The sequence below is a fragment of the Mustela lutreola genome, chromosome 1 (assembly GCF_030435805.1).
Source record: "Mustela lutreola isolate mMusLut2 chromosome 1, mMusLut2.pri, whole genome shotgun sequence".
Classification (NCBI taxonomy): Eukaryota; Metazoa; Chordata; class Mammalia; order Carnivora; family Mustelidae; genus Mustela; species Mustela lutreola.
This window is the reverse complement of record NC_081290.1, coordinates 147628409-147650170: the sequence shown is the minus strand read 5'-3', so window position 1 is coordinate 147650170 and position 21762 is coordinate 147628409. Positions and strand designations below refer to the sequence as shown.

Here is a 21762-nt window from a genome sequence, read left to right as displayed (position 1 = left end):
CGGAGTCCAGAGTCTCTCATGGTTTGTCTCCCTCTCTGATTTCTTCCCATTCAGTTTTCCTTCCCTTCCTCTGTGGTCCTCTGTGCTATTGCTTATGGTCCACATATGCAGGAGCCCTTTTATATTGATGTGCTTAGCAGATTTGTGTTGTTTAAAATTTTAAAAAATCATCTCTTTCTGTATTTTTAGTTGTGATTTTTAAGTATCAGGGGAAAATATGTCAGCCCTTGAAGGTTTTGTACATTCTAATAACTCAGTTCTCTGTAGTTCATTTTATTTCTTAAGAGCAGGGCAAAATTGTCGTAGCAGTACTAACACCTCTAAATATAAATAGACAGCTTTCTTTCTAAATTTATTTTTTGTTTCTCATTGGCTCTGTGCATTTCTCTAGAAAAACTTAGCTGTGATTTTATTACAATGGAAGAAAATTAAGAAAAGAAACAAACATGGGGTTGCCATCTACATACTTGAGGGAAATACATCTTTAGTGCAATTGCCAATGACTTATACCACTTTATTTTTAAGGGGAGCATCTTTTTATCACCTGTGGTGGAATTTTGCTCCCTGCAGAGGATATGAAGGAATTTTGTTCTGCTGTGAACTCATTGACTATTATTATACTATTATTATTGTGGACTCAGTGGATGCTTTTACCTTATAGAATATTCATAGTTTTTACCTGTGTGACCTTTTGGTCATATATAGTAAAGGATGTACATTAAAATTTGTATGGTTCTGCCCTCAAATTAGAGTCCACATTCTAGACCATTGTATCAAGTGGAAAGTGATTAGGCAATCTTAAGCACTGAAATATCTGATTGTCAGATTGGAACCCATTTTGTTGATGGATTAATTATTAATAGATTGTGGTTACCAAGGGTTCCCAAATGAGGCTGTGCGTTAGAATCACATGGCTCGCCTCCCAGAAATTTTGATTCTGGCACAGGCTGATGGCCTGTGTTTTTAACAAATACTTCAGATGGTGTCTAGTAGCTGTTGGGCTGGTGTTAGGAAATTCCTGTGCCAGATCATGTGCTAATGTGGTTCTCAAATAAAAGGCATTCTGTTTTTTTTTTGTTTTTTGTTTTTTTTTTTATGGAATATTTAAGACCTACAAAAAATTTAAAGACGAGGGAATAATATAATAAACATCTATGTATATAGTCAATTTAAGACATAAACGATTACAAATAAAACTGAAACTCTAGTTTATGCCTCTCTGGTTCTGTTTTTTTTTTTTCCCTTCAGTAACTATTCTGGATTTTGGGGGTAGAATTTGATGTCATTCCCATGCATGTTTTATACTGCTGTTTTGTATGTATACATACATACTTGCTTGTACGAATCCATGACAACATGTAATAATATGTTTAGAAGTATTGATACTGAAACATCCTTCTACACTTGTATTCATTCAACATTATTTTTTTGTGATTTCTGTATTTTTTTTTTTTAGTGAACATATAATGTATTATTTGTTTCAGGGGAACAGGTCTGTGTTCTTTGTGGCAACTTGCGTCCATCATAATTAACAGTGGTAAAGAGGGTGAAAGGGGAACTACCTTCCTTTTGGTGAGAGGTGCTACTTTGACCATTACTGAAAATGTATCTGTGGGAAAGTAAAAAGTGTTCAGGATTTTTTTTCTAAAAATGCATGGACAGTTACAGGAAAGAAAGTTCGTGCAGCTTCTGACTGTGACCCTGTTGATGATGTAACAGGTTACTGTTTCCCCGGACTTTTAGTAGCCTTTAGAATCAAGGCTGCTTATTAGTGGTTGTGTTAAGTATAGGTTTTCTTTTTCTTTACCAAAGTAAATGCTGACAGTGGTAAAGTAAGTCATCTAACTGTGGTGCCTAGACCATTCAGTTGCTAGCTGTTGATATTAACGTGCTTTTATGGAGACTTCCTGTCATTTGGCCTTATATATTTTTTATGTTTTTCACATGGCTCTTGAAAACTATCTTCTGTACTTTAAACGTAAACTTAATCAACTTGAAAGGCCGTAACAAACCTGAGCTTGAAATTCTGAGATTTCAATTTTAATCTTTAAAGTAACACCCTAGAATTAGTTTCCTGTGCTTTTATTTTCAGCGTAATGGCTCCCAGCTGTTAAAATTCAAATACACCTAAAATCCTCTTCACCTGTTGGCCGAGAGTTTTGACTCTTTGGCTGCCTCAGTCACCATGAAATTCGTGGCTTGCAAAATGTTATCTTAGAAAGTCTTTTTTGTGTCTTGACTATATCAATGTTGATACTCTGATTGTGATGTCCTGTAGTTTTGCAGGATGTCATCATTCGAGGAAACTAGGTAAAGGGTCAACAGGATTTCTCTATTATTTCTTATAGCTGCATGTGAACGAATCTACAGTTACCTTAATTTAAAAAATAGGGATCTGCACAAAAGCCCCTTCTTCAGCTCATGACTCAAATCATGCTAGAGGTTTTCCTTAAGAAAACCATTGTATTTCAGTGAATGCAGGAGAGGTGCTCTATGCACATGGGTTATTTTCTACACAGGTTACTAAAAAGACATATACTTGGGGACTGAGATTTAATAAAATTGATATTTTAAAAAACCAGAAATGAAAGTCTTTTTTTAAAAAATGTTTCTTCATACTGCAAATGTGTTTTCACATGAGCCAATGATAACAAAAACTTAGTTCCAAGTAAAGTTTTTTTTTTTAGGCTGTGTTAGTATACTCATTTGGAGGAATGGAGGAGAAGTACTGACTTTTCCTTCAGGTTTATCTGAGTGGTGATTCATAGGAGTCTGATAACTGAAGTTGTAAGCTACATAAACACATCTTAATTAGTGTTCTGAAGATTTGGAATTAATTAGTTAATAATATTAACTATAAAAATTTAAATAATGCATTTTGACTTGTGTATTAGGGTTCTCCAGAGAAACAGAACAAATTGGATTTATATATATATATATATCTACCTAGATATATATTTAGATAGATATAGATAGAAGAGATTTATTATAGGAATTGACTAACACCAGTATAGAGACCAGAAAGTCACATGATCTGCTGTTGAAAAGCTGGAGAATCAAGAAGCTGGTGGCCTAAGTCCCAGTTCTAGTCCAAAGGCCCGAGAACCGGGAGCATTGATCTCTGAGGGCAGATGGGTGTCCCGGCTGAAGTGAACAAAAAAAAGCACATCTGCCCCTCCCCTACCTCTTTGTTCTTCAGGTATTGAGCAGATTGGATGATACCCACCTTGCTTTAATGAGAGTAATCATCTTTACTCTGTCTGCTGATTGAATTGCTAATCTCCTCTGGGGACATCCTCACAGACACAGCTGGAAAAAAAAAGATGTCTTACCAGCTATCTGGGCATCCTGTAGCCCAGGCAAGCTGACATATAAAATTAACCATCATACCTCATAATTTCTGCATCTAAATTTCTCTTCATTTAAACATTTACGACACATACACACCTCCTCGAGAACCGTGTTTTGCCCAAGAAGCGCTGGTGTATGATTACAGCACAATTCGCTAAATCCAACAGTAGAAGTCTGGACAGGGGTTGCAGCTGACTCTTAAAAGCCTGAGAGTGGCCACAAAAAGGCTCAGTGGACTCTAACACACCTGGACGTAGTGTTCCAGTCTATGTGGTGGTACGGATATATATGTATATTTCATTGTACACAGGATTTAAATCCATTTGTAAGGACACACACAGAAGGTAGAAAGTATTCTGAATAAAGTAGACCAGGGAAAACAAATTGAAATGGAAGGTCAAGACTAAGAGGAAAATCAGCACATAATGCATTCATTCCATGAGGGTTACTATGATAGATACACAGCTATATATAGTTACTGTATGTTCCTGTTATAGTCTGGGTGGTTCTCTAATTCTTCCGGAGGGAGAGAGATGTGAACAATATTTAGATGGAGGAAGAATGCTTTGAAAGCTGTAAGAGGTACTTTCTAACCTGTGAAGGGTGGGTGGTGGGGAGAAACTTTGAGGCCCTTTGCAGAGGTCAGCTGCAGCTGGGATACCCTGGGGCAAGAATGTCCCTGCCATTGTTGCTGCCCTTCCAGAGTCTGCCCAGGGCTCCATTCTGTTTGATCACTAATCCTCCTTCTCTACAAGTTCAACACACACCAAGTGGACATGGAGTTTGGATGCTGAGTTTTTTTCCAACCAACTGTCGTTGGCCTTTGGCTTGTGTTTGATAATTTCATCATTGTCATCTACCATATTACTAGAAATAGATGAGGTAATAGAATTGTGAGTAGGATTTCATACTCAAATCATTTAGCAGATTCTGTATTCTTAAAGTTCAAATGTGAAGTTAATTCTGATTTTTTTTCTTTTTCCTGAGCAACTGTTTTTAGTGCATTATTTGGGGCATTGGTTTTGTGCTGTTTATTATTTGATGAACATATGATGAAAAGTTATAATAGTTACTATATGTTGCTTTTTACAGAAGTTGTAAAAGACATAAATTGAGGCAAATATCTGGAAAATTATGTGATTTGTTTCTGGATGGGATTTTTCTGTTGGTAGATATACTCCAATTTGAAATATTAAGAATATACAGATTATACAAAGTATTTTTTTCATCATTTTGCTTCCCTGACCATTATCTTCCATTTCATTCTTTACCTACCTCTGCAACATTAGGTGGGCAAGAGAAGGTATTTTCAGGTCTTTCTGATTCATTCAAAATTCGACACTCTTCCCTCCACCACTTCTAGTTTATTAGGGCCGAAGGACCACTGGCCAGCAGTTGTCATAAACAAAACACAAACAACCATGGCTGATGAAGAAAAACAGTTTCAAAAACCATAAAAAAGTTCTTCATAATAAATGAAAGAAATAGTGTATATAATGATTGCAATTGTATAAAAATAATAAATTAAAAGGGAAAACTTGGCTTCCAAGACTAGAGTTGGATGAAATAATGAGACCTGTGAGTTGTGCTTTTTGGCTTATTGTCCCCGCATGTAGAACATCCTCATACAATGATTTTTTTTTTTTTTTTTTTTTTTTTTTTGTAGGGTTGGGAATGTTTTATGTGGTTGGGGGAGGGGAGTGACCTGTGATTGCCCACATGTTGAAGTGCCTTGTGCTCTTAATGGATACTTGCAGAAGTGAGAGAAACAGAAGGGAAGGTTGGCTTATGTAATGCTCTTAGGCTGAGTAAGTATCTCAGTGTGTAGCCTCCTTGGTACTAGATATCAAAAGGCTTAAACCAGACTGGAGATTTCTTTCCCCAAAATGTATATCTCATTCCTTTGTCTTTTTCTACTTCAAAATACAAATGTTCTGAAAAACTCAGCACCATGCCTTATAATCTTGAATTAGCCAAATGATCAGATCTCTGTCGATTGTTGGAAAAATATTTCTTTGGGGAAGAGATGAGGAAGGAAAGAGAGGATGTTTATTTCAAAGAGCAGAGCTTAGGTACTTTGGGCAGCCGTAGGGTGCCACGAGCACTACATTAAAAATCTCAGAGGCCCTGAAAAATAGGAGAGCTAAGAAAGAAAAAAAAAAAAAAACCCGATTTTGTTAATTTGCCAGCATGGCTGGGGATTAGTGTCATTTTTAGATATTGGTGTTAGGACCGATTTGAAAGGCTGCAGACTTCTGTTTCCCCCTGAGTTTAGTCTGGCATGGGTTTCCACTGTGTCAACAGCGATTCTTCCCCATGTGTGGGAGGTGGGCAGATAAACACTTAGCATGCTGCTTACCCTTTCCACTTTCCTCATTATCAGTGCCCTCGACAGGATTTCTCCATTCCTGTGCCCTTAGCACCAAAGCCCTTGATACTCTCTTCCGGGTCTGCTCTTCATAAATCTGCTGTGAGTGACAGGAGCTATATAACTGGAAGTAATTGTAAATTCCTTGAAAAAAGATCTAGAGTCTAGAAAACATGGGCCATGTTTAAATAAGAAGATTCAGGGCAAACAAGGACTGTTGGGCAGATTTTCCTCCAGTTCTTTGTATCATCAGCTTTATGCTCTGGAATCTCCAGCAGACCTTACCAGGGAAGATTGGGTTTACATCCTCCATCACTACTATCAGTTCTAGCACGGCTCCCCAAGATACACTGCTGTTCTTAGTTCTGAACCTTTTTGCGCGAAGGAAGCAATTCTTATCCAAGTAGTGGTTTGACGTCTAGAGTCACATCACCTTCCCCCGACCACCTGCCTGCTTGCCTTTATGGGATATTCAGTCACAGTAAGGCAAAAGGAGAGCCTGTGATTTCTGTAAGTGGTTTTGGGGCAGCTTTTTGTAAAGTAAAAGGAAACATATATAAGACAACAGGGCGGAATTGTCTTGGGTGTTTTTTCCTTCATGTTTCCCTGTCATTTCCCTTACAGTTATGTCTAGCTAGCTCTGTAGCAGATATAGCAATATTCTGTGACAATGTCTTTCCTTGAGTATGGAAAAAGTTTAGCACATGGTAGTGTGCCAGACAGTTAAGTATGGTGATCAAGGTAGGAAACAGTTTTGGGTAAGTGCTTTTGAAACAATACAACCTATAGCTTTTAAATAGGAAAAGGAAACGCTAATTTTAAAATGAGCTATGTAGAAAAAAAAAATTGATGGGAGCGTGTCACAAGGACACAGGAGTCAGCCTGAAGGGGGCTGCCCGTGGCTTCATCAGAGAAAATTTGATCAACAAAATAATTATGGACAGAAAATAATTATAAACCATTTAGGGATAAAAACAGGAATCCTGGAGATAAATAAATGGAGAGAAAGGGGAAGGGCTCTTCTTCATGGTAGGTGCCAGTCGCTGACTGTGGTGAGTGTGGAGTGGAGTTCTTTAGCATATTCAGGACAAATGAGACAATTTAAAGCAGATATTTATATCTCTTTAGGTGTCAGTTTAGAACATGGTTAAGAGGAGTCTTGGATCTGAAGGTCTGGACTAAAATTTGAGCACTTGGTATTTTCAAACTTGGGCCACTTACTCGTCCTCTTTGAATCTGTGTTGGCTAACCTGTGAGACAGGGTGCGATTAAATCTACTTTCCAGGGTAGTGGCAAGGACTGAATCAAGTAATGCATGTGAAAAGGCTCTATATACCTTCTTGAAGCATAACATGGCTGAAGTAAGGAACATAACTTCTGTATACAGCTGCAGAGTAAAATGAAATTCATACTGTAAGTAAACTTCCACTAAAGAAATTTTTGGAAAACTAATGACAATAGTTGCAATGTTAATAATAGTAACAGTGAAGATTAAAATAGTTACTTTTTATGCTTGCTGCATGCCAGGCACTGTGCTTGTCGCATGCCAGGCACTGTGCTTGTCACATCCCATGTATTCTCATTTAATACTGACCACAACTGCAAGAGGTAAAGGGACCAAATGGGCCACAGAGATGCACTTACACAACTTGTAACAGGCCAGCTGGGATTCAAATTGAAGTCTAACTCCAGAATTCATCCTGCTAACCACTACATTGTACTGCTTGCCAAAAGAGGTAGCTTCCCCCCCACCCTTTAATTAGCTTTCTCTTTTTGACGAAGGAGCAGAGCATCACCTGCTCTTCGTAGCAGAGCAAGTGGTCTGAACTGTATGCGGGCTGCCTGAAGTCAGGGTCCGGAGCAGTAGAGTGGGTCCACTCGTGGCTTCAGATGTTTATGGAGGCTTTATTTGTGTTTATTTCCCCCTTTATGTTATCTAATCATCATTAGATAACAAGTATCTGTTTCATGGAATATACTTAATGGGATCAAATTTGAACTCGGAAGGAGAACTAATTACATTCAGCGGCAATTACAAATTAAGCCGCATTGCCTGGTGCGAACCCTGGGGATGGTCATTTACATATCAATAGGGTCTAATAGATGATTAGGCACACTAGGCCGCCAGCGCTGCCTGCGCAGTGGTAACTGCCCCTCACAGAGTGCCGTCGTGGCGCAGGAGCCTGCCTGTGCAACACACGGTGGTTAGGAGCCGAGATTCCGGAGCCAGATGCCTAGGTTTGAATCCTGTCTCCACAGGTTGCGGGTTATATTCGTGCAGGCAAGTTAATCTCCGTACCTCAGTATCTATTTTTATAAAGTAGAGGTAATGACAGTGAAAGGAGTGCTTCGTACAGCACTTTCATAGAGAAGCAGTGTGTAAATGTTAAACATGAAAATCTGGGAGAAGAGCTGTTATTTCCATTTTACTTGTAAGGAAGTGAGGTTCTGATAATTGGCTAGTAAAGAATTGAGCAGGAATTCCAATTTCGGAAGCCAAAAACTAAAACCGGCCTCTAATTGTTGTTCTATTTCATCTATACCTTCTGAAGGATTTTTTTCCTCCTGGTATTTTTAGCTTACACTCTGAAGTTCTTCCTCTCACAAATTCTGAAGCTCTAATAACATAGCACCTTCATTCTGTGGTAGTTAAGCAAATAAACATTTGGCAGAGGGAAGGAACCTGGGCTGAGTAGGGAGAGAGGAGTCAGGGAGGGAGGCAGCATTTGAGAGTGGGGCTGCACGGAGCTGTTGGGGGCTTGGGTCGTTCTCCCTACAGAAACGGGGGAGAACTTATACTGCCCAGTTCAGACAGCTGGCACTCGTGGCAGTCTTGATCCAAAGCTAACGCATGATACCTTGCCACCTGACCAAAGTGTGGACACTTGATAAATTTTCTTGTTAGGTTTGTGTAAGGCCCTGCTGGTCTCTTCTGTATCCTTCTCATTTTAGTCTGTGTACCTGAGAATTAGAACTGGTACTATATAGTATTTTAGGGGTTGGACGAATGATGTGTAGAAATTTGATGTAAGGTGATCAAATTGAAGTTCCAGGTTTCACAGCCACTAGAGACATAGGGTGAGAAAATGCCCACAGCCACTCCTCATTGCCCTGCATCCCAGCTCCCAGGCAGTCTGACTTAATGTCTCTGGGATGAGGCACAATAATCTGCCTTTTTAATGTTTATAAGATTTTTAATTAATCTACTTGAGAGATCACAAGTAGGCAGAGAGGCAGGCAGAGAAAGATGGGGAAGCAGGCTCCCTGCGGGGCTCGATCCCAGGACTCTGAGATCATGACCAGAGCCGAATGCAGAGGCTCAACCCACTGAGCCACCCAGGCGCCCTAGTCTGCCTTTTTAAACAAGTATCTTGCTAATCCAAATGCAGATAGTCTGAGGACTTTGAGAAAGATTGGTCTATATTAATTGCCTTATAATAAATAGTTAAGGAATAGTAATATAATTCACATACATTAATTGAAAAAATAAAAATCTATTATATGCTATACACTGAATGATACAGCAGGAAAAAAAACCAACCTCACATCTGTCCTCTAGGGGCTTAGGGTTTGGGTGAGGTAAAGTCAAATTAGCAATAAAATGTAACAGATGCTATGGTGGAGGTCTCTTTAAACAACAGTGGGGCACAAAGAGGAATTCATTTTTACTGGGGGTGAGTATTAAAAAACAAGAAAGGCAGAATAAAGCAGATAACATTTAGAACTGAGACTTGGAAATAGGGTCAGGTGAGCAAAGGTACAGAAGTATGAAACTAGCAGAAAAACTGCAAGAAGCCTGGAATGGCTGGGCGGAGAGAGGGCGGGAGGACACTTACCCCCAAAGATAGGTTGGCATGGGAATCTGAGCTGTGTCATGAAGTCACAGAAGATGTACCATGGGTGCATAATCTTACAGATAAGATGTCTTTCAAGGAAATCAGCTGTAGTATACCAAAAAGAGCCCTGGCTTGGAATTATCTACGAAGTTGAGTTCTCAAAGTTGAGTTAGATATAGGCTACTTTTAAGTAAATTTAACATTTTTTTTCTTTTTAAGCTTGAAGATACTGTTACTGATGATAATTCATTTCTCTGCCTGTAGTCAAACTGTGTTCACCTATTTGTTTTGTATTAAGGTATTTGTACTGAAGACTAATTGATACGTTCCTAGAAAATAGGTACTGTGAAGTTACTCACTTTAGGCAGAACTGTCTTAACTTTTAAAAAGATGTTCTCCCAAAAAACTAAACGGAGTACCGGAAAGAGAATTTTAATGATGACTTCCAGAATCTCCTTCTAGTTTTACAGGCTGAGCAGTGCGGTGTGGTGGTGATGAGCAGGCCTTGATTCAAAGCCTGGCTCTCACCACAGCAGCTGTGGTGACCTTGGGTGTGTTACTGACCCAGGCCGAGCCCGCTTCCTTGTCAGTTGGGAAGATTCAGTGGTCTCATGAACTCCGTGTAGGCAGGGATAGTGGCTGTCCCGCTGACTTCCGCACTGGCCGTGCCCTGCACAAGGCCTTGCCTATAGTCGGTATTTGATGGGCGTGTATGTACTGCTTAGTGAACATTCATACTATTTCACCTTATTGTCTTATTGTTGCCTCACCACCACTAAGCAAACAGAGAAAATGCCAGCACTCAGGGATTTGGGGCTATATGTTTTACTAAAATTTAACCTTGATTAAAGGTTCTGAGAATCTTCAGCATGAAGTTTCCCTGACACCTTCTGAAGTGAGGAATTTCATTTAGTAAATGAACTGTGAACTTTTCAATGGTCTTCCCCTCGCCACTACTCTACTTGAAATGTTTCTGTTTAGAAGGTCACCGAGCCACTGAGCACACACCGTATCTAGGGGCATCTGTCTAGTACAGATACTGTACAGGGGACAGCTGCTCCGGCAGCATCACCGTCCCTTGTTTTCGTGGGGGAAGGGCAGCACTGGCCTGCTTCTTGGGCCATTCTTCGGTTAGCCCTGGGTCACCTTCCTGCTCTTTAGGTGACCTCCCCGAGGCATCCTGAGACCCAACTGAGATGGGGTCTGGTGCTGAATTTTATACACGGGAAGCCCCAGATACACATAGAGCAGCTCTATCATCAGTCAGAAGACCTGTGGAATGTAGGGCAAGAAGGTCCTTTAGAATTCAAGTTCCTTGCTTTTTTGAGTGAAGAAGTTGAGACTCTGAAAAATTAAATGATTTGCCCAAAGTCAGAAAAGTAGTTATTATCCTGGCCAGGGCTGAACTCAGATGTTCTATTGCTTAAATGCCTTTTCCAAGTCATCAGAACTCAAAAGCCTTTATGTACCACTGAGTAGCATCTAGCTTGTTGGTCATCATGTGCATGTGGGCAAATGTAGGCAAGGGTCTGGCCTCTTTGTTACCAAAACTCTCATGCGTGTTTAAAAAACAAAACAAAACTTGTTCACCAGCATCTGATGGGTCACAGTTTAGGTAGAGATTTGTCAGCCTTCGTCTCATTACTAGGCTACCACTGACTTGGGGATAGAATTTCAAGCAGGGCTTCAAAATCTTGAAAAAGCTCACAAACCTAGAGGGTGTGCATGAATGCTTTCCAGAGCTCAGCTCCTCTGTCCAATTTTAGCCGTTTCTTCTTCATGCCTTTTCCTTGTGCCTGGCAACACAGGAAAACAGAGTCCAATAGCAGAATTACAAATGTCTCCTGAAACTCACTTCCTGAAACTTTCTTAGTTTGGTTTTCCTGTAGACTGAGAAAGGGATTTTATTTATTTATTTTTTTTAACTGAAAGAGACGTCTAAAAACTTAGAAAAGCAGAGGTCCATCTCTGGGAGGAGGAAGCCATCTGACTTTTCTCCTCTCTTGCTTCGTTGGGAAGAAAAGGGAAGAGAGCGTCCTCCTTTCAAAGACATACAGCAATTAGCGATTTTTACGTGGGTGGAAGGAGGCATTGTGAAATTGCCTAGGAGTCCTCCCCCCTTCCCCCAAATACACCTCAGGAGGTGGTGTGAAGCCAGTCAGGGTTCTTACCAGGGTTGGGACTCTTAGAATATAGGAATGACCCAACACAGTCTGATTTTTAAATGATTGACATAAAAAAGAAGTTTGTGTGTATAAAGAAATGTGTTTTACCATTGGGCTTCTCTTTCCAAAGAGATTCTTGCAATTCAAATTAACCAGGAGCAGCCCTGGAAAGAGAAGCCACAAACTTGAGTCATTGTTTGAAATTGCCAAGTAGGAGTAAGCTTTTCAGTGCACCAAAGAAAACTTGGTTCCCCAGAAGAGTCTGTGCTTCCATTATCTGTTCTCCATAAAATAGAAGTAGCCTGAAACATGGAAAGAAATATTAGAAGAAAGATGTTTCTCATTCTCTCTGCCTTCCTGTTCCTGACCTGAGTCAGGCCTAGAGTTTGCAAATCCTGTTTTTTTCAGCTAGTTCATCCAACTCTTGCCTAGGAAATAAGAATTGTACGTAGAAGATGCATTTAAACTTGGATTATTCATCTGGATGTTCATTTTTTCCTTTTCCCCCAGTACAAAACAGCTCTCTTAATCATTCCTTAACTGAAATATTATTGAATGAAGGAAACAAGGTCTGGGGGTGGCGAGATGAAGAGATATCTGGGAGGGAGCGGCACCTTTAGGGCCCACACGGGCCAGAGGGGCCTGGGCCGGTCATCTTAGAGCAGCTGTGCTTGTAGAGCACAGCCCTGCCTCACTAAGCCCCATGTCTGTCTGCCACACTAACACTTCTCTCTGGGGCTAGCAGCTGTTCCAGATCCCAGACCCAGATCTTTCCTCTTCTGAATTTAAATAGTTACTGTTTCTAGTTTGGATGCCATATAATTTGTTGTCCACACCAGGACACTTTTGAGAGTAGCATGGGTCACCTACTAACAATCCCACCGGACGGCACCTACAAATTGGGACTGTCCCAGGCAAGCCAGAACATACAGATACCATACTTCTAAGTCTTCAAACAACGCAAATCAGATTTGATAATCATGTATTATGTATCATCAGGGAGTTAGAAGGATCGCATAACTGAACTTGCTAAATTGAACTAGAGTTTTTTCCTTTAAATTGGCTGGCCATAACTTTATTTTTGTCCAGAAAACTTCTGAAATTTATTCTACGTATCCATCCCTTAAACTGTCGAGGATATAATTTAACATTCTTAGAAACTTAGAGTCGCTGAAGCAGTAGAACATCGTGGTTGAGAGTGCTCCATGCCTTCCTAATTCTTGACACTTCTTCTGTGACCTTAGGTCAGTCACCCTGTAAGCGCTCTTCTTTCCAAAGTGATACAACATGCTCAGCGTGGGTCTGGGCTTAGAGCAAACATCTGCGGTGACTGTGGTGTGTTACTATAAATTTTGTGGAATATTGATGATCACCTAAAATTGACTTGATGAGTGTCTCTTTCTACGTAAATGCTCTTAGAGTCTGTTCTGTATTTATTTGTCTCCCTTCTTACCGTCCCTGGTCACTTTTATGCTGTAGTTTTCTGAGATACTAATAACTGGTTAAGAACTGTGACACTGAGTCAGTAGGAAATCCATGTATTCAGACTTTGGGGTACCACCACCCACCCCAGCATAGTGCCATTCCGGGTACTCAGAGCCATAGGTAACTTGGCATGTCTCCTTGGAGTATCAATTTTACTTGATTACAAGTTATTTAAAATATCACCTTTGTGTTTGATAAGTAATAAGGTGTAGGGCATAAAATATGTATGAATTTGGTTAGGTGAAGAAAAATTTCAGTGTAATTTCACAATTCCAGTGGAGCTGCTGGGATCCCACATGAGTTCACTTTCTGTCACTGGTGTTTACTATGGTGAAAAATGTTGAAAAACACACAGAAACATCTTTCAGATTCTGAGGCTAATGTGAGAACACTGGTGGCAGCCATTTTATTTTTTATTTTTTTAGAAAAGTCCTCTTTCAAGTGGAAGGGTACCTAGGTGGCTGTCAGTTAAGCATCTGACTCTTGATCTCAACTCAGGTCCTGATCTCAGGGTTGTGAGTTCAAGGCCCGTCTTGGGCTCCACACTGAGCATGGAGCCTGCTTGAAAAAAAAAAGGTGCATAGAATATTTACCTTGGAGTTCTGCTTACTAACTTTTAATGGCCCATTCGAAACATTGCATATCTTAAATGTTATTGCTGCTTTAACATGGAGCTTTCTTGCAATTCTTTACTTCTGATATCTTCAGTTGGTTTTCACCCTAGGAGCTGGTATGTCTGATAACCAACTGGAATTCCTTTCATGGTTAGGGATTCTGCATGGGGAGCTACGCATTATATAGTGCCAGAAGTAGATATAGTAGGATAAAGCTGTTTTAGTTGGGTATTAATATACTATTGAGCTCAGCGTAATGGCTCCAAAACTTTGAAGATGGGATTCAAAAAAGGAATCGATAATAAAACATTTTAGGCATGTTTAAAAATTGATAAAAGACTCTCTCTCTCCAGCCCTTACTATCATCCCCAGGCAACTACTGCTCTGAGTTCTGTCACCATACATTGGTTTGCATATTCTAGATTTTATATGCATGGAATTAACAATATACACTCTTTTTCTTTTTTAAGGATTTTATTTATTTGAGAGAGAGCAAGAGCAAGCATGAACCAGGGGAAGGACAGAGGGAGAGGGAGAAGCAGGCTCCCCGAACCTGATATGGGGCTCAATCCCAGGACCCTGGGATCATAACATGAGCCAAAGACAGATGCTCAACCCACTGAGCCACCCAGGTGTCCCTATACTCTTTTTCTGTCTGACTTCTCTCAGCATATTTTGAGATTCATCCATGTTGTTGTATGAATCACTATTTCATAACTTTTTATTGCTGAGTAGTAGTTTACTGTAGTGATATACCATAATTTACTCGTTTGGTTTTCAGTGGATATTTGTTTCCAGTTTTTGGCTATCACAGATAAGACACACACATCTATATGGATATGTTTTCATTTTGCATGGGAGGATTTGCATTTCTTCGAAGGAAAATGGCTGGGACATGTGGTAGATACGTTTAATTTTATGAGAAACTGCCAAAATGTTACCCAGAGTGGTTGTGCCACTCTACATTACAGCCAGCAATATATGAGAATCTCTATTGCCAACACTTGGTATGGTCAATCCTAATAATAAAAAATTTATTGTGGTAAAATATATGTAACGTAGTACTTATTACTTTGACCATTCGTAAATGTACAATTCCATGGCATTAAATAAATTCAGTGTTGTTTAACTATTATCACTGTCATTATCACTATTATCTTTTAATTTTTTATTTTTTATAAACATATTTTTATCCCCAGGGGTACAGGTCTGTGAATCGCCAGGTTTACACACTTCACAGCACTCACCAAAGCACATACCCTCCCCAGTGTCCATAACCCCACCCCCCTTCTCCCAACCTCCCTCCCCCCAGCAACCCTCAGTTTGTTTTGTGAGATTAAGAGTCACTTATGGTTTGTCTCCCTCCCAATCCCATCTTGTTTCATTGATTCTTCTCCTACCCACTTAAGCCCCCATGTTGCATCACCACTTCCTCATATCAGGGAGATCATATGATAGTTGTCTTTCTCCGCTTGACTTATTTTGCTAAGCATAATACACTCTAGTTCCATCCATGTTGTCACAAATGGCAAGATTTCATTTCTTTTGATGGCTGCATAGTATTCCATTGTGTATATATACCACATCTTCTTTATCCATTCATCTGTTGATGGACATCTAGGTTCTTTCCACGGTTTGGCTATTGTGGACATTGCTGCTATAAACATTCGGGTGCACGTGCCCCTTTGGATCACCACGTTTGTATCTTTAGGGTAAATACCCAGTAGTGCAATTGCTGGGTCATAGGGCAGTTCTATTTTCAACATTTTGAAACTTTCTCATCACCCAACAAAAATTCTGTACTCATTAAACAATAACTACTTTTTTCTTCTTTCTTCCAGCCCCTGATAACTAACCTCTGTTCGACTTTTATAGCTATGAATTTGTCTATTCTAAGTCCTTCATATAAATAGAATTAAAATCTTTGTTCATTTGTGTCTGACCTATTTCACTGAATACAATGATTTTAAGGTCCATCTTCTTTAGCATAGAGTCTGCTCATATCTTTTGCCTAATTTTTAATTGTTTTGCTTGTTTTTTATTAATGAGTTTTGAGGTTCTTTATTCAGGATACAATCCTTTGTCATCTATGTGATTTGCAAGTATTTTCTTTGAGTCTATGGCTTGAATGTGTCAGTGTAAGACAACACTTCAAAATAAATATCCTCAAACAAACATTTGGGGGAAAAGTCAGAAATTCAGAAATTAAGTACATAAATGGACAGAAATTGGAAGAAAATCAGTGAGAGTGATAGAACTCAGAAAATAAATGTTAAGACGAAGCCACTTCATAAATAAAGAGTAAATTACAGTGTGCCAACAGGAGAATAGATTCTTAATAAAATAGAAGATTTACTGAGGAAGGCAAAGAAAAAAACAACTAAAAACAGATGAATGGATAAAGAAGATGTGGTATATATACACAATGGAATACTATGCAGCCATCAACTAAAAATGAGTGGGAGACTTGGAAAGAGGGAAAAAGGGGTCTGAGAGAAAGCAGTTGGAATGGACAACAAAGAAGATCTAACATATGTATAGTTGGAGCTCCTAAGTTCTTAGAGATCGTGGAACAGAAGTTAGAGAAAGCCTAAATCTACATATTGCAAGGACCCACCAACTACGTGGGAGGATTCACCTATAGGGATAAACTTTGAGACAAACCTAGTAAAGCTATATTAGATTTGCAAGACAGAAGTCAGAGATCCTGAAGGCCTCCAGGCAAGAAGAATACATATAGTTTGTACAGGCAAGAACATGCTGAAATCAGACTTTTTGAAAGCATCATACAGAAATTGGCAACGGTGAAAAAGCGTTTCAGGAAGCTTAAGGAAATCAAAGGCAAGGCAAGCTATCTTTCAGTATCAAGACTACAGAACGTTTTAAATATATGTGTGAATACTGTTACACTGAGCTCTTCTTGAGAAATATGGTGGGGTACCTTTATTCTTTATTCATTTAAGAGGTGACTGAGGAAAATTTGGTGGTGAAGTTGTAGAGATAAGGCAAAAGTAAGAATGCTAATATGGGTGGAAAATAAAATGTAAACCCTAGATGTTCTGACAAGAGTAGAAAGAATGCACATTTAAAAATGGAATAGAAGAACATTGGGACGCCTGGGTGGCTCAGTTGGTTGGACGACTGCCTTCGGCTCAGGTCATGATCCCGGAGTCCCGGGATCGAGTCCCACATCAGGCTCCCAGCTCCATGGGGAGTCTGCTTCGCTCTCTGACCTTCTCCTCGCTCATGCTCTCTCTCACTGTCTCTCTCTCAAATAAATAAATAAAATCTAAAAAAAAAAAAAAAAAAAGGAATAGAAGAACAGAAAAAGAGGAAAGTAGAGTAAGATAATTGGTTGTTTAGATAATAGATCAGAGTCAGATGCTACCATTTAAAACTTAGCAACTGGGAAATACAGTTAAGGAATGAACAAAGAAGATGCTAAAAGTACAAATACAAAATAATCATGCAACAGAAATACAAAGCTATCTTCAGAATTTCCTTTAAAATATAGAAAATAAAGAATTACATCCCATAGAGAAATATGATAAATATGTGACAATAATTATACAATAACATGACAGGAGTTGAGACCAAACCCATCATTCATATCCATAAATTAAATGGGCTTAACTCAACAATTAAAGAGATTTTCAAGTTCATAAAGCAAAACTCAGTGCTATAGTCAAGAGACCCATCCCTTCAAGAAAAAAATAAAAAAGCAAAGTGACTTTAAAAGGTTAAAAGTAAAGGAATTAGCAAAGGTCTGTCTGGCAAATAGAAACAAGAAGTATCACAGGCCTGAACCCCTGGGTCAAGTAATACATCATATGTTAATAAAAATAATTTTAAAAATAATAATTAAAAAATAAGAAGTAGGGGTTGTGGGTCTGATATCAGACAAAATAGAATTCAGACCAAAAGTATTGACACAAAGGACATTTTATAGTGAACATAGATGTACTAAATATCACAGCAATCTGTATAAAGCAGAAACTATAGGGTATGACAGCAAAGATAAGTAATGGCACCTGGGTGGCTCAGTTGGTTAAGCATCTGCTTTTGGCTCAGGTCATGATGTCAGGATCCTGGGATTGAATCCATATCAGGCTCCCTGCTCAGCTCTATGCTCAGTGGCAAGTCTGCTCTCTGCCCCACCCCCTGCTTGTGCTTCTCTTGCTCTCAAATAAAAGCTGTCAAAAGAGGTTTGCAGATTATGCCCACAGGCAAATCCCTTCTGTTACCTGTTCTATAAGTGAAGTTTCCTAACTCAACACATCCAATTTTTTACATATTATCTATGCCTTTCTTGCTAAGACAGGGGAGTTGAATAGTTGTGACAGAGGCCATATAGCCCACCAAACCACAAATACTTACTCTCTGATCCTTTCCAGTAAAAGGTTGCTGACCCCTGATACAGGAGACCTAAGTAATATTATTAATAAGGTAGCTCTTACAGTTCCCTATTAACACCGCACATTGATAACAGAAAATATATGTTCTTTCAAAGTGCAAAGAACACTCACAAAAATGTGTTGCAAAGAAAATAGCAATTTCCACAAATTGGGAATAATGCAATCAGCATTCTTATCATAATACTATAAACCTAGAAATTTAAGGCAAGTGACCCATAGGTGAATGGACATATATAAACAAAAATTACATGGTATTTGGAAAATAATGATCACCAAAAAACCTGCATATCAGAGTCTATGGGATACACTTAAACCATTGATCAGAGGAAAATTCATAGCCTTGAATACCTTTATCAGAAAAATGAAATAATAAAAATAGATTATTTTTAAAGCTTCAGTCAAAAAAGCTAGGAAAAGAACAAAGTAAGTCAAAGAAAGGATGAGGGAAGAGAGAATAAAGATGAAAAAGAGGGTGCCTGAGTGGCTCAGTGGGTTAAGCCTCTGCCTTCGGCTCAGATAATGATCTCAGGGTCCTGATTGAGCCCCGCATTGGGCTCTCTGCTCAGCGGAGAGCCTGCTTCCTCCTCTCTCTCTACCTGCCTCTCTGCTTACTTGTAATCACTCTCTCTATGTGTCAAATAAATAAATAAAATCTTTAAAAAAAAAAAAGATCAAATTAACAAATCCAAATTCTGGTTTCAAAAAAAGACCAAGGATCAGGTAATTAAGAAGAGAGGATCAGGTGAGGAGAAAGCACAAAGATATAAGAGGGGAAACAGTTATTGATAAAGAGGGTACAAAATTAACTGTAAGATGACTTTGCACACCTTTATGCAAGTAAATTTGAAAACCTAGGTAGAATGGATAATTTTCCGGAAAAAGTATAAATAACCAGAATGAGCCTCAATAATCATAGAAAGTTTAAATTTATTTCTGTGGAATGAATAAAGAAAATTATTAAGGAACTACTCCATAAGAAAGTACCAAGCCCAGATAATTTAACAAGGAAAGTCAACCTAACATTTAGAGACTAGTTAGCAACATGAACTGTTCCTGAGCACAGAAATATTTATGAAGCAAGTACAACATTGATATCAAAACCTGATAACGATCACACACACAAAGAAAGTTGGAACAGTATCATGTATGAATATTGGTCTAAAATTCCTAAATATCAGTTACTAGACTCTACATCACCACCCAAGCAGGTTTTATGCTGGGAATGCAAGAATAATTAATCAAATTAATTAGATCTAAGAAGAAAAATAATAAGTATCTTCAGAAATGCTGAAAAATTCTCTGACAAAAATATAACACCTGGGTGGCTCAGGCAGTTAAGCATCTGACTCTTGGTTTTGACTTAGGTCATGAGATCAAGCCTGGAGTCAGGCTCCCAGCTCAGTGAGAGTCTTGCTGGAGATTCTCCCTCTCCCCACTCACATTTGCTGTCTCTAAATAAATTAATCTTTTATTTTTTTTTTTTAAATTTGAAACCTGTTCCTAATAACAACACTGAACTATAGGAATGAATGGATATTTTCTTAATGTAATATATATACCAAAGGCCTAAAGTCAGCATCTTAAGGGGAAATACTAGAGGCATTCCCACCAAGGTCAAGAATAAGTCAAGGAAGTTCACTGTCTCCAGTACTTTTATTGGCCCTATTAGCCAGTGCACCTAGATAAGAGGAAACAATTGGAAAGGAAAGGAAAACTAAATCCATTGTCAGTGACATGATCATTTATCTGGAGAATTCTGTAAGAAATCAATGATAAACTAACAGACAACTAAAGAATTCAGCCAGGTAGCAGTATATAAAAGCAAGGAAATATTAATAATCTTCATGTATAAAAATACTTAACCATTCAGAAGATATAATGGAAGAGAAAACTACATTTAATGTAGCAACAGAAAAGATAAAATACTTAGGAGTAAATGTAAATGTGAGAAGGAATTGATGAAACCTAATGCAGTGTTCTAGATTGAATTATTCATCCCCCTCCATGACTAAGCCCTAATCATACCCCTCAGAATACAAATATTTGGAAACAGAGCCTTTAAAAAGTTAAAGTGATCTCTATGAAACTAATGATGTAGTGTAAGTTGACTAATTGAATTTAAATTAAAAAAAAAAAGTTAAAGTGAGGCCATTGGGACGGACCCTAATCCAATCTGGTGTCCTTTTATGACACCCTGAGAGGCTCCAGGGAAATAAGCTATGTGAGGACTTAAAGGAAGAAAGTAGCCATCTGTAAGTCAAGAAGAGAGGCTTCAGGAGAAATCATCCTGCCGAAACCTTGAGCTTAGACTTCCAGCCACCAGAATGTTGAATAAATAAATGTCCGGTGTATAAGCCACTCAATCTGTGGTGTTCTGTTTTGGCAGCCCAAGCAGAAGAACATGGATAGGAACTGCAGAACATTCCTAAAAGGTGCAAAAGTAGACCTGAAGTAACCTTCCTAGGTTTTGAATAGGACATCTGAACACCATCAAGATATTCTTACATTAATTTATAAATATATTGTGACCCTAGTTCAATGACCAAAATCTCTTTTTTTTCTGGAGGTAGACAAGGTGAAACTAAGGTTGATATTGGAGGAGTAAGCATGCAAGCAGGACGTTGAATAAGAAGAACTGTGAAGGGGCGGACTAGCCCTACCATCTATTAAAACACATTTTAAAGCCTCTATACTTAACACCGTGGTTGTGGGGCACCGACTAGAATAGAATGGAATGGAATGTCTAAACATAGACCCTAACATGTATGGAACCTTATGAAAAAGGTGGTATATCACTGAGGCAGAGATGGGCTTTTTCATAAATGGTGTTGGAGCAACTGGCCAACCATTTGGGAAAATATAAAATTAGACCTATTCCTCATGGTATAAATAAAACTGAGCTACAAATGGATGAGATCTAAGTAAAATAGGAAACTTTATATGCACTAGGAGAATGATGGGTGAATTCCTCCTTACAATCTGGGTGTAGAAGAAGCCTTTCTGTGACTCAAGATCCATATGCAATAAAAGAAAATGTTGATAAATTTGATTATCAAAAACTTTTTCACATAAAGTCAAAGGACAAGTGACAGGTTGTAATAAAATATTTGTAGCATATAAAATAGCACAGGCTAAGGTCTCTAATATATATTTATATTTTTTAATGAAAAATGAAAATAGCAAAAAATGGGCAAAAGGCACAAGCAGACCATTTGCAAAAGAATATATTAAAATGCCCTCTGAAATACATGAAAAAGTGATCAACTTTTGCCGTGAGAGAAATGTAAATTAAAATTACACTAAAATACCATTTCTCACCTATCAGATCATCCAAAAAAAAATCAAAATCTTGGGGCACCTGGCTGACTCAGTTCAGCGTCCAACTCTTGGTTCAGCTCAGGTCAGGATCTCAGGGTCATGGCCCACATTGGGCTCTGTGCTCAGCACCAGTCTGCTGGAGACTCTCTCTCTCTCTGCCCTTGCCCATTGCCCTCTCCCCTACCCCCTGCTCTTTCTAAAATAAATAAA

General features: G+C 38.8%; 1 protein-coding gene across 5 annotated transcripts in view; it reads left to right on the top strand.

The window, feature by feature from the left end:
* SMAD1 (SMAD family member 1) overlaps positions 1-21762 on the top strand; it is a 71704-nt gene that overhangs the window by 29896 nt on the left and 20046 nt on the right. The gene's annotated exons all lie outside the window — the stretch shown is intronic.